We start from the raw sequence: 12,501 nt of genomic DNA, 5'->3' as shown, positions 1-12,501 counted from the left end.
GTATTAACAAATACTAATGATGTTGGTATATACCCCTGATTAGTGACTCAACACAAAGCCATACCCCAAACTAGGAAAACACAATGACGTCAGTTCATCTGATTTTATCATCCTTTTCCTTAAGCAGGAAGGGCAAGATGTGTCATTACTCAAGCCAACAATTAGTATTTACACAAAGGCTAAGGTTTAAACAAAAAAGAAAAAAAAAAAACTGTGGGTACAGTATGGAATAAAAAAGATGCATTCTCTACAATTCAGAGAAACTGATTTATGAAGTACTTGAAGTCACAGAACAAATGTGCCATGAAACCGTACACTGTGGACACTCACAATAGATGAAGAAATCTGGTCTTGAGCCCATTTAAGATTTTAATAAAAGCAGACAAGCATATGATTCCAAGGTAATGTCTACCCAAGGATTTAGCAATATGATTTGCCAATTTACCTACATAAAATGAAACTGTGAGGAGGACACTACAGCACTCCCAACTGAACACAATGTTTCATAAGTTTAAGTTGATTTTGTTAAGATCTGCTTATAATTAGAAAAAAAAAATAATGGGTGGCCATATCAGCGATTGCTCTTGAGTAAAACAAGAAAGTTTCTATCACTTCAAAGAAAGAGTGGTTATATGGGGCATCAGCAAACTTAATTTCCATTAAGGCTGGCCATCAATTTGCCCTGACTCTGAAACACACGATCTTGCTCTGTCCTATTCTTCAAATATAAAGAGGCAAAGGAGCCATCTGTCTTACATCATCATGTCTGTGTAGCCAAAGGAGGTCACTGCCCTGCTGATCAAGCACTTTTATTAAAGATCTACAAAGCATATTTAAACAACTTGGCAAATATTATTTCAAGCACAGAAAACCTGCTGAAGGCGTGAAACTCAACAAAACAAAAAAGATTAAATAAAGGCACTCTTACGCTCAGGGTGATGTCTCTAGTCTAACCTAATTTAAAGAGAAATCTTTCACTGATACCTAAAGATCATTCGTCTCTACTGACTGGGTTGTTCCCACCAGCAAACTAAAATTCATAGTAATAACCTTCCCTCTGCATGCTGCATGCAAACTTGATGGAGCCACAAACACCTGAGCAGAAATACGTATGTGTACGGTCTCCTCTAGTTGACAGAAACGGACTTAATGCCCTTTTTTTTAAACTGCTATCTCCTCCCTTCATAGGCTAGTCTATGAAGTTTAGGAAGAATTCAGGAAAACTCTTGCTGCTCAAAAATTCACTCAGTGCTTGGGAAAACCACCACTCTAAACGGCAGACTAAGGACACAAGGAGGTGAAGAAGCCCTTCACTGACAGTAAGCTTGTCAAAGACGAAGAGGCAGGGGAAACGGTGAGGTCAGAACAGCCCTGTTAGATTCTTACAGGGAGACCAGTCTTGTTTAAAACAAAAAGAAAGAAACTACAACAACTAGATAAAACAAAGACATGGAAGAAATCAGAAGGAAAAAGACAAACTAGATGACAAAATTAAAAATAAGAAAAAACTTACATTAACCAAAAAGCAACATTAAAACCAACAGCGAATCTGAAAAGAAATTCAGTGAAATGACAAAAGATTAAGAAAACACGCACACATTAAAATGACTAAGATATTTAGTTCACACGTGCTAGCTATTATCAAAGCTATTGATACTAGAATATGAAAGCTATTGATCAAAGAATAGCTATTATCAAAGATAAGAGATAACAGGCATTGGTGAAGATGGGGAAAAAAGGGAACCCTTGCGCACTATTGATGGGGATGTAAATTGGAGTAGCCAATGGGGAAAATACTATGGAGGTTCCTTAAAAAATGGAACTACCATATGATCTAGCAATTCCAGTTTAGGGTACATACTGAAAGGAAACACAATCAGTATCTTAAAAAGACATCTGCATTCCCATTATTTACAACAGTCAAGATATGGAAACAACCTTAAGTATGTGTCAACAGACGGACTATAAACAAAATGCAGTATGTGTCTACAACAGAATAGTCTCCAGCCATAAAAAAAGAAAGAAATTCTGCCATTTGCAACAATATGGATGAATCTTGAGGGCATTAGGCTAAATGAAATAAGTCAAAGAAACAAATATTGTATGATCTCAGTAATATAGAGAATCTAAAAACAAACAAACAAAAAAAACCCAAACAAAAAACAAACTCAGAACAACAAAATGGAAGAAATGAAAAGCCACGAGACCGGTGGTTGCCAGAAGTGGGGGGTGCGTGAAATGGGTGAAGTGATCAAAAAGGGGACGACAGAGGATGAGATGGTTGGATGGCATCACCAACTCAATGGACATGAGTTTGAGTAAACTCTGGGAGTTGGTGATGGACAGGGAGGCCTGGTGTGCTGCAGTCCATGGGGTTGTAAAGAGTCGGACGCGACTGAGCGACTGAACTGAACTGATCAAAAAGCACAAACTTCCAGTTATATGATAAATAAATAAGTTCTGGGGATGTAACGTATAACATGGTGACTATAGTTAGCAATACTGTATTGAATATCTGAAAGTTGCTGAAAGAGTAAATCTTAAAGGCTCTCCTCACAAGAAAAAAAAAATGTGTAACTATGTAAGGTGATAGATATTAACTAGACTTATTGTGGTAGTCATTAAAAAAGATATATAGTCATTGTGTTGTATATCTTAAATACAACGTTACATTTATACATTAATTATATATTAATAAAACTGATATTATGGTATTATGTTTGGCCTGTATCAATAGAACCTGAAAAACTATAATTTAAGTGTTGGCAAGGGTGGAGTAATGAAATAGTTTCAACACAGGCATTTCAGTCACATGGACAGATATATACAGACACATAGACATAACACATATAGGAAAAAAGGACAAGAGACGCAGTAAAATGTTAGCAGGGTTATTTTTGGATAGTGGGTTTAAGGGGGTTTATATTTCCACATAATTTCTCATATTTTCTACAAACTATCTGCTTTGCTGTCACAATAAGAGTATCACATTTTATTTTTTAACCATATCAGCCTTGAAGATCACAGTCATGGGAACAGAGGCTGCAAAATTTCTTATGAAATTTTATCATACCTTAAAAATGGCACAGGGTCATATGGATGTTGGTAAGTGACTTAAGGACTTGGTAGGCACACAGGGCCAACACTTCAGGTTTTACTAAACCCCTTAACCCCCAGCTATATATTCAGAGCTTATGGTTCAGACTCTCAGGGCAGCAGGTTACTATGAGGTTCCTTACCAACATCAGGGACGCGCTCACGTATGTCTCTGGCACCCTGGAATATTGATGAATCTTGTTCTATCCCAGACGCTCTTCTTTGAATTTATCATTCTGCTTTGTGTATCTTTCACTATCTCTACTTCCCTGCTAGTAAAGTGACTTTCAAATCCTTGCATCAGCATGCCTGTCTGCAAAACCTGTGCCTGTTACCCCATCCTATTCAGCGTCACATCTGAATGAGTACAAGTGATACAGCAGAAGTACAAGGAGAGCAAGTTTAAAGTGGCAAGACCAATGTGTGGCTCAAAAAGAGACTCCAGCACAAGTTCAAAAAAGGAAGGTTCTCGTACTTATTGAAAAAATGTACACGATGTCTCATAGTCTCTACTTGGAAACCACATTATACTCTGGGTTGTGTTTGTTAAGCCAATGCTCCAAGGGTAGAGATGAGAAGGGAAAATAATGAAGAAATGCACATCAAGATGTTCACAGGGTGTTTTGAAAAGTGAGATTTGGGGTGCTTCATTGCCTAACCTCATATGCCTACCCTAGTACTTTTCTGAGTTTTGCAAGTTTCTACTTGGAGTTGTATTGTTCACACAATCTCCTCAGTTCTCTGGTTATGTTCACCTGTATGGGGCCTCCTTTAGCTGAGTTATATCTTTGAAGAGAGGCCTGGTGAGCAGAACAGAAAATAGTGTGGTGACTAATCCGTCAGAAACGAGGTCCATATGTACAACAGATAGACAGACAGACAGTAATTTATGAAAGTTTTCCCAAGTAGATACTAACTTAATAGGTTATGAAAACATAAAAGGTTAAGAATATTTCTTGTCTTTAATAATTCTAGAGTTGCAAAAGAAAAGTGAGACTTTTTTCCTATCTTTCCTTCAAAAAACACTTGTATAAATGAATCTCAGTAGCCAGCTGCAAATTCCCAGTAAAATAATCTTTGAAGACACAAAATGTTAGGTATTTTGACCAATGGGGCAACATTTGATCTTGGGACTCTAAAAGTCTAATAGGTCTCATTTATTTATCTACATCTAGTCTGTGCTTCATCCTCTGTAAGTATCACTCTTAGAGATTATACTTAGCCATTCAAATCAAAATAAAGTACTGAAGTGATACTGTGGTAGGCAGAAGTCTAAAAATGGTCTTTTCAACACACCTGTCCCCCAGTTATCCAAGCAAACACTCCTCTAGGTACTACTATGATGGGATTTTGCAGATGTAAAGTCCCGAATCAGTTGACTTTAATATACAGAGATTATTTGGCTCAGCCTGACCCTATCAGATAAGCCCTTTAAAATAATTTTCTTTGAATGATAGCAGAGTAAGTTACAAACATGAACCATGAGAATGACTAGATTGCCAGTGTAAGCTTGAAGATGGAGGAGGACAGCCTCCTGCTAACAAGCAGGATAAAATGGGGATACTAATACAAGACCTTTTACAACTAACACCCCAAAAAGATGTCCTTTTCATTACAGGGGGCTGGAATGCAAAAGTAGGAAGTCAGGAAACACCTGGCGTAACAGGCAAATTTGGCCTCGGAGTACAGAATGAAGCAGGGCAAAGGCTAATAGAGTTTTGCCAAGAGAACGCACTGGTCATAGCAAACACCCTCTTCCAATAACACAAGAGAAGACTCTACACATGGACATCACCAGATGGTCAACACGGAAATCAGATTGATTATATTCTTGGCAGCCAAAGATGGAGAAGCTCTATACAGTCAGCAAAAACAAGACTGGGAGCAGACTGTGGCTCAGATCATGAACTTCTTATTGCCAAATTCAGACGTAAATTGAAGAAAGTAGGGAAAACCACTAGACCATTCAGGTATGACCTAAATCAAATCCCTTATGATTATATACTGCAAGTGACAAAAATAGATTTAAGGGACTAGATCTGATAGACAGAGTGCCGGAAGAACTATGGACAGAGGTTCGTGACATTGTACAGGAGACAGGGATCAAGACCATCCCCATGGAAAAGAAATGCAAAAAAGTAAAATGGCTGTTGGAGGAGGCCTTACAAATAGCTGGGAAAAGAAGAGAAGCAAAAAGCAAAGGAGAAAAGGAAAGAAATTCCCATCTGAATGCAGAGTTCCAAAGAATAGCAAGGAGAGATAAGAAAGCCTTCCTCAGCGATCAATGCAAAGAAATAGAGGAAAACAACAGAATGGGAAAGACTAGAGATCTCTTCAAGAAAATTAGAGATACCAAGGGAACATTTCACGCAAAGATGGGCTCGATAAAGGACAGAAAAGGTATAGACCTAACAGAAGCAGAAGATATTAAGAAGAGGTGGCAAGAATACACAGAAGAACTGTACAAAAAAGATCTTCACCATCCAGATAATCACGATGGTGTGATCACTCACCTAGAGCCAGACATCCTGGAAGGGGAAGTCAAGTGGGCCTTAGGAAGCATCACTACAAACAAAGCTAGTGGAGGTGATGGAATTCCAGTTGAGCTATTTCAAATCCTGAAAGATGATGCTGTGAAAGTGCTGCACTCGATATGCCTGCAAATCTGGAAAACTCAGCAGTGGCCACGGGACTGGAAAAGGTCAGTTTTCATTCCAATCCCAAAGAAAGGCAATGCCAAAGAATGCTCAAACTACCGCACAATTGCATTCATCTCACACGCTAGTAAAGTAATGCTCAAAATTCTCCAAGCCAGGCTTCAGCAATATGTGAACCGTGAACTTCCAGATGTTCAAGCTGGATTTAGAAAAGGCAAAGGAACCAGAGATCAAATTGCCAACATCCGCTGGATCATCGAAAAAGCAAGAGAGCTCCAGAAAAACATCCATTTCTGCTTTATTGACTATGCCAAAGCCTTTGACTGTGTGGATCACAATAAACTGTGGAAAATTCTGAAAGAGATGGGAATACCAGACCATCTGACCTGTCTCTTGAGAAACCTGTATGCAGGTCAGGAAGCAACAGTTCGAACTGGACATGGAACAACAGACTGGTTCCAAATAGGAAAAGGAGTACATCAAGGCTGTATATTGTCACCCTACTTATTTAACTTATATGCAGAGTACATCATGAGAAACACTGGGCTGGAAGAAACACAAGCTGGAATCAAGATTGCCGGGAGAAATATCAATAACCTCAGATATGCGGATGACACCACCCTTATGGCAGAAAGTGAAGAAGAACTAAAGAGCCTCTTGATGAAAGTGAAAGAGGAGAGTGAAGAAGTTGGCTTAAAGCTCAACATTCAGAAAACTAAGATCATGGCATCTGGTCCCATCACTTCAAGGGAAATAGATGGGGAAACAACGGAAATAATGTCAAACTTTATTTTTATGGGCTCCAAAATCACTGCAGATGGTGACTGCAGCCATGAAAGTAAAAGACGCTTACTCCTTGGAAGGAAGGTTATGACCAACCTAGATAGCATATTTAAAAGCAGAGACATTACTTTGCCAACAAAGGTCCGTCTAGTCAAGGCTATGGTTTTTCCAGTAGTCATGTATGGATGTGAGAGTTGGACGGTGAAGAAAGCTGAGCACCGAAGAATTGATGCTTTTGAACTGTGGTATTGGAGAAGACTCTTGAGAGTCCCTTGGACTGCAAGGAGATCCAACCAGTCCATCTGAAAGGAGATCAGTCCTGGGTATTCATTGGAAGGACTGATGTTGAAGCTGAAACTCCAATACTCTGGCCACCTCATGTGAAGAGGTGACTCATTGGAAAAGACCCTAATGCTGGGAAGGATCGGGGGCAGGAGGAGAAGGGGACGACAGAGGATGAGATGGTTGGATGGCATCACCGACAGGATGGACATGGGTTTGGGTAGACTCCGGGAGTTGGTCATGGACAGGGTGGCCTGGCGTGCTGCAATTCATGGGGTCGCAAAGAGTCGGACACGACTGAGCGACTGAATTGAACTGAATTCTACACCCACAAGGATCTGAATCTGTCCACAACCTGTATGAGCTTCAAGTAGATTCTTTCTCAATCTACAGATAAGAGACCAGCCCAGTCTGAAAATAAACGAAGCCTTGTTTTAAATGGAATGGGGAAGTCCTAAAGGGGCAGCTCTCACACACTACCACTCAGACCCCAGCAGAGGGAGGTAAGAATTTCTCTTCGCCCAGCAACAGCTCAGGCACTAAGAAGCCACCAAGACTCGGGACTCTCCTCCCAACTTCTTCTTTTCCTCTGTAAAGGCAAAAGCCTCTCTCTTCTGTTTTTTGGACTTACCTTGAAGGTAAATTTGCTTGTGCCAAATTGCAACTTTCTGCCATCCCAAAATAAACTCATTTTGCTGGTAAAATAACTTCTTAATTTTTTTTAAGGTCAACAACCAACTCTGGCCAAATAAAACTGAACAGAAAAAAAGGCGAGTGTTCCTACAGAACTAATATCTTCCCTGCTGGCTCAGATGGTAACACATCTGCCTACAATGCAGGAGACGTGGGTTCAATCCCTGGGTTGGGAAGAACTCCTGGAGAAAGAAATGGCAACCCACCCCAGTATTCTTGCCTGGAAAATCCCCTGGACAGAGAAGCCTGGTAGGCTACAGACCACGGGGTCGCAAAGAGTCGACTAAGCGACTTCACTTTCTTTTTTTTTTTTTTAATAAATTTATTTATTTTAGTTGGGGGCTAATTACTTTACAATATTGTAATAGTTTTTGCCATACAATGACATGAATCAGCCATGGGTTTACACGTGTTCCCCTTCCTGGACCCCCCACCCACCTCCCTCCCCATCCCATCCCTCTGGGTCATCCCATTGCCCCAGCCCTGAGCCCTTGTCTCATGCATCGAACATGGAATGGTGTTCTGTTTCACATATGATAATATACATGTTTCAATGCTATTCTCCCAGAACGTCCCACCCTCACCTTCTCCCTCAGAGTCCATAAGACTGTTCTATGCATCTGTGTCTCTTATTCTGTCTCGCATATAGGGTTATCGTTACCATCTTTCAAATTCCATATATATGCATTAGTATACTGTATTGTTGTTTTTCTTTCTGGCTTACTTCACTCTGTATAATGGGCTCCAGTTTCATCCATCTCAGTAGAACCGATTCAAATGTATTTTTTTAATGGCTGAGTAATATTCCATTGTGTATATGTACCACTTTCACTTTCTTTCCTACAGAACTAGGAACTTATCTTTTCTATCTTTCTTTGATTTTGCCCTTGAGATACCCTGAGGGCCTTTCTGAGGTCAAACAAGTCAAGCCTACCTAGACTTGTATAGAACTATAAGATCAATAAATGGATATTGTCTTAAGCCTCTAAATTTTTGGTAATTTATTGTATAGTAATAGAGAACTAATCAGGCATTATTTTGTCTCATTTACCAGTTGTATTTACAGAAGTTTATTTTATTATAAAAGCACTATACACTAACTTCCCTACCTTCCTATTCTCCAAAGATAAAAACTGTTAAATTCAACTTTCCAAAAACTCCTTATGAATATGCATGAATATACAAGTATGTATGTGTGTGTACATGCACTCAAACACACACACACACTTATATAAAATTACACAATGTATTTTTTCACTGAATAGTCTATCTTGGGCAGCGTTCATATATCAGAATATAAAAGCCCCCACCTCATTCTTTGTAACAAACATGAAGTCTTGGGTTATATACCTGTATTATTTTCTACTAAACCAGATTCTTAATAAATAAAAGGTACACTAAATAAATAAAGGGTACACTTAATCAATACAGGGTATACTAAATAAATAAAGGGTACAATAAAAAATAAAGTAGTAACAACTTAATTTTCCATTTGCTAGTTATAAGCAATGCTAGACTTACTCTTTTCTGTTACTGTGTGAGATATCAATAAGATAAATTCCTAGAGATGGATTTGCCAAAGGGTAAATGTAGTTGAAATTTTAACCAATATCACAAACCAACTAAAAGTGTTGTACCAATTAACATCAACACCTAAGTGATATGAAAGGGGCTGCTTCTCCACAACCTTGCTATCATCGAATTCTATCAGTTTTAGGAAATTTTTGACAGTATGCTAGGTGAACAATACCATCTCATTATCCTGATTCATATTTCTCTTATAATAGAAAAGAATCATCACTTCACACATTTTTGTTGGCCAATTTTTTTCCTGTGACACACCTTTTTACATCTTTTGATCATTTTTCTCCTGGTGCATTCACCACTTCCATATCAATTTACACAAGCTCTTCATACATTAAGGCAATCAGATGTCTGTCAGTTATGGGCTTAAAAATATTTTTCACACTTTGTTTTCTTTTGATTTTGTTTGTTATACAAAACTTTCGAATTTAGGAGAGACATACTAGTCTTTTCCTTTGAGGTTTCTGCATTAAATTTCACACTTAGCATTAGAAATTTGTGATTTTACCTTTCTTTTTTCTTTTAATGGGACTGTTCTGATCACAGTTCTTTTAGGAATCCTTGTCTGTCAACAAATACTATTTTGTCTGCAGAGATAAGCTCCAAAACACGATGCCAGTATCTCTTCTTCCTAAGGGCATTACTGACACATCTACCCAAATAAATTAATATTTTCATTTCTACCGATTAATTTGACAGGCATAAATTCATGTGTCAGTGATGAGTGGCCTGACACAAAATCCTTACCTAAGAAAAACACAAAGTGTATCTACTGGGTGACTAAGCACTGGGAGGTGGCACTTATTTTTTTTTCTTGTTTTTCACGGGGACATCCAGGAACGGTCCCCTGGTGTCTGTGGACCATACACAGCAGGGAAAGTAGCAACAGGAAGAGGTGAGAAGGCATTTCACACTATCAAGATGTGAAGATGGGTCCTTTATTTAATTTACCTTTTCTTTTTTTATATAAAGAAATAGGAACCTACCAGACTGTGATAAATGCCATTTCTCACAAAACGTCTGACAGATTTCTCTACAGTTTCTGAGTGAATAACAACCTTTTGGCTCTGTAACATAAAGAAAAAGTCTCTTGAGACCTGAAAAACAGGATTTTCTTTGCCCATTATTCCTCTGATTAAATAACAAACTATACTTTGAAGGGGAAAGAATTCTCCATAGAGAAAAGAAAAATAATTAAAAGGATCATTAAAGTCTTACTGCATTTTCTTTAATCTCAATATCAGAACTGAAGAGAATCATGGCAATAAAAGCCTAATCAACGGGCACAACAGTATCATGCAATCCATACAGAACACTATAAAGAGGAGTAGGACTAAATGTTTTAACACAGCTGAACTATATAAAAGAAATAAAATTTATCATATACTTAGAACCTACTATATACTGGTGGCACTCTGACAGAGAAATGAAAAAGATAAAACAAAGGGATAATTCCAGCCCCTAAGTAAAGTATTTGATCTTGCTTGACCTTCTGGTTAGCTTTCACTAAATGACAATAATACAATAGAAATCTCCAAAGTATAAAAGTAATAATATAAATAGTTGTGTACTCACCATTCAGGTTTGGAAACATATTAGCAACTGCTTACTCCTCTCCACACTTTTACCTCCTCACACCTTCTCAGATGTAACTGCTACCACAAAATGGGTCTTTCAAATGACCGTATTTTCCTTTAGACTCTTACTACAAATGTGTATTTGCTGCTGTTGTTGTTTAGTCGCTAAGTCATGTCCGACTCTTTGTGACCCCGTGGACTGTAGCCCACCAGGCTCCTCGGTCCATGGGATTTCCCAGGCAAGAATACTGGAGTGGGTTACCATTTCCTTCTCCAGGGGATCTTTCAGACCCAGGGATTGAACCCAGGTCTCCTGCACTGGCAGTCAGACTCTCTACCACTGAGCCACCTGGGAAGCCCACAAATGTATGTACACAGATACATATTTATGTGTGTGTGTGTGTGTGTGTGTGTGTGTGTGTGTGTCCCTAAAGAAAACACTGCATGTAACATCATGGTAACCTTATAGCTATGGTTTAAGTACGATTCTTTTGCAACTAGCTTTTATGCCCAACATCATCTTCAAGTGCTAGTTCATTTGTTTACTACGTACACAATGCTTTGTGGATAACTATGCCCCAAATCATTTATGCATTTTCTAACTGACAGCCATTTGGGTTGCGTTCCTTTAAATGTTTAGCTACTACAAGTAACATTTCTATGAGTACTCTAGAACATGTCTTCTTGCATATACATGTAGGAGTTTCTATAAAGTTTTGTCTAGGAGTAGTATTTCTGGACTTGAGTAGTTTTACTGCATACATATCATAATTTTATGAACTTATCTTTTGCTTTTTTAACTTTACCATCTTTATTGATGAGGAAAATAAAGCTTCATTCCAAAGGGGCATCTACCTCCCTCTTTCTCTCTCCTGTTTCATCCCCACACATGTTTAGATAACTTCCACTCTCAACTGGGGATCCCCACTGAGCAAAAGGACTAGTTACATATAAAATCAACACTATCTGAAAACCTGTATATGAGAGTTTCCACTAGAGTATATCAGAGGTAGGGCTTAATCACTTATCCTTTTAATCCAACATCCTCCATAATCTCGACCACATCTTCCTACAGATCCTCCACAAAATCTCTGAAAGGCTCTCAAAGTCAAAATTCATTCTCCTTTTTGATTCTCATATCTGTTTTCACCTTTACATTCCCATACAATCAAGCACACACATCCCACACTCTAGCCACACTCGGAATTCCCCTATCTCTCATCCCATTTCTATCTGCCAAAGTCCTGCTCACTTTTCAACATCATGCACAAGTGGCTCCTTCAATAGCTCCCAAACTCTCCTGCTTGGAATTAACCCTTTTGTACCACCTTGGACAGAATTTTTAAAAAAATAAAAAGCAGTCTTAATTGTATAGTTTTTGTAATATGGCTCTATCATCCTTCTAATTAGCTCTTGAGGCCAAAAGTCTCATCTTTTGAATCTTCTTTGTGCCTGCAATGGGTCTAGATGTAAAGGTGAGTTACATATACCACTGGCAGGTAAGACTTTAAACTCTTGCCCACATATAAGAGGAGACATGTTTTAGACTGCTCAGAGCATCATTGTTTGTGATAGTTAATTTATGTAACAGGTAAGCTCAAAACTTTAGGGAGAAAAATGCTGAATCATTCTGACACACTTTAGGACTTGAGACCCCAAAATACGGAACAGTGGCACATTGAATATTTTAAGGTGAAGGGACATGAGGAACAACATATGGAGGAAGGGCTTTGTGTCTTGCCCCATAAGCATGTCATAAAACCTTCATGTGAGAGGCACACTTTCTACACCTGGAGGAAAGGAGCCTTCTTATCTCTGAAGACAAGGGA

At 38.6% G+C, this 12,501-nt stretch overlaps 1 protein-coding gene and 1 long non-coding RNA gene across 11 annotated transcripts in view; both read right to left on the bottom strand.

Annotated features, from left to right (window-relative positions):
• Nucleotides 1–12,501, bottom strand: part of MAST4 (microtubule associated serine/threonine kinase family member 4) — a 603,242-nt gene that overhangs the window by 113,607 nt on the left and 477,134 nt on the right. The window lies entirely within an intron of this gene.
• LOC145516778 (uncharacterized) lies at nt 8,382–12,447 on the bottom strand. Its single transcript, XR_014061757.1, has 2 exons — nt 11,560–12,447; nt 8,382–9,396 (listed from the first exon to the last, which is right to left on the bottom strand). It is a non-coding gene; the product is annotated as an uncharacterized LOC145516778 (long non-coding RNA).

This window comes from Giraffa tippelskirchi, chromosome 8 (genome assembly GCF_054371585.1).
Source record: "Giraffa tippelskirchi isolate mGirTip1 chromosome 8, T2T-mGirTip1v1.2.pri, whole genome shotgun sequence".
In the NCBI taxonomy this organism is placed as follows: Eukaryota; Metazoa; Chordata; class Mammalia; order Artiodactyla; family Giraffidae; genus Giraffa; species Giraffa tippelskirchi.
The sequence above is the reverse complement of the archived record's forward strand: the minus strand, read 5'-3'. Positions and strand labels throughout refer to the sequence as shown.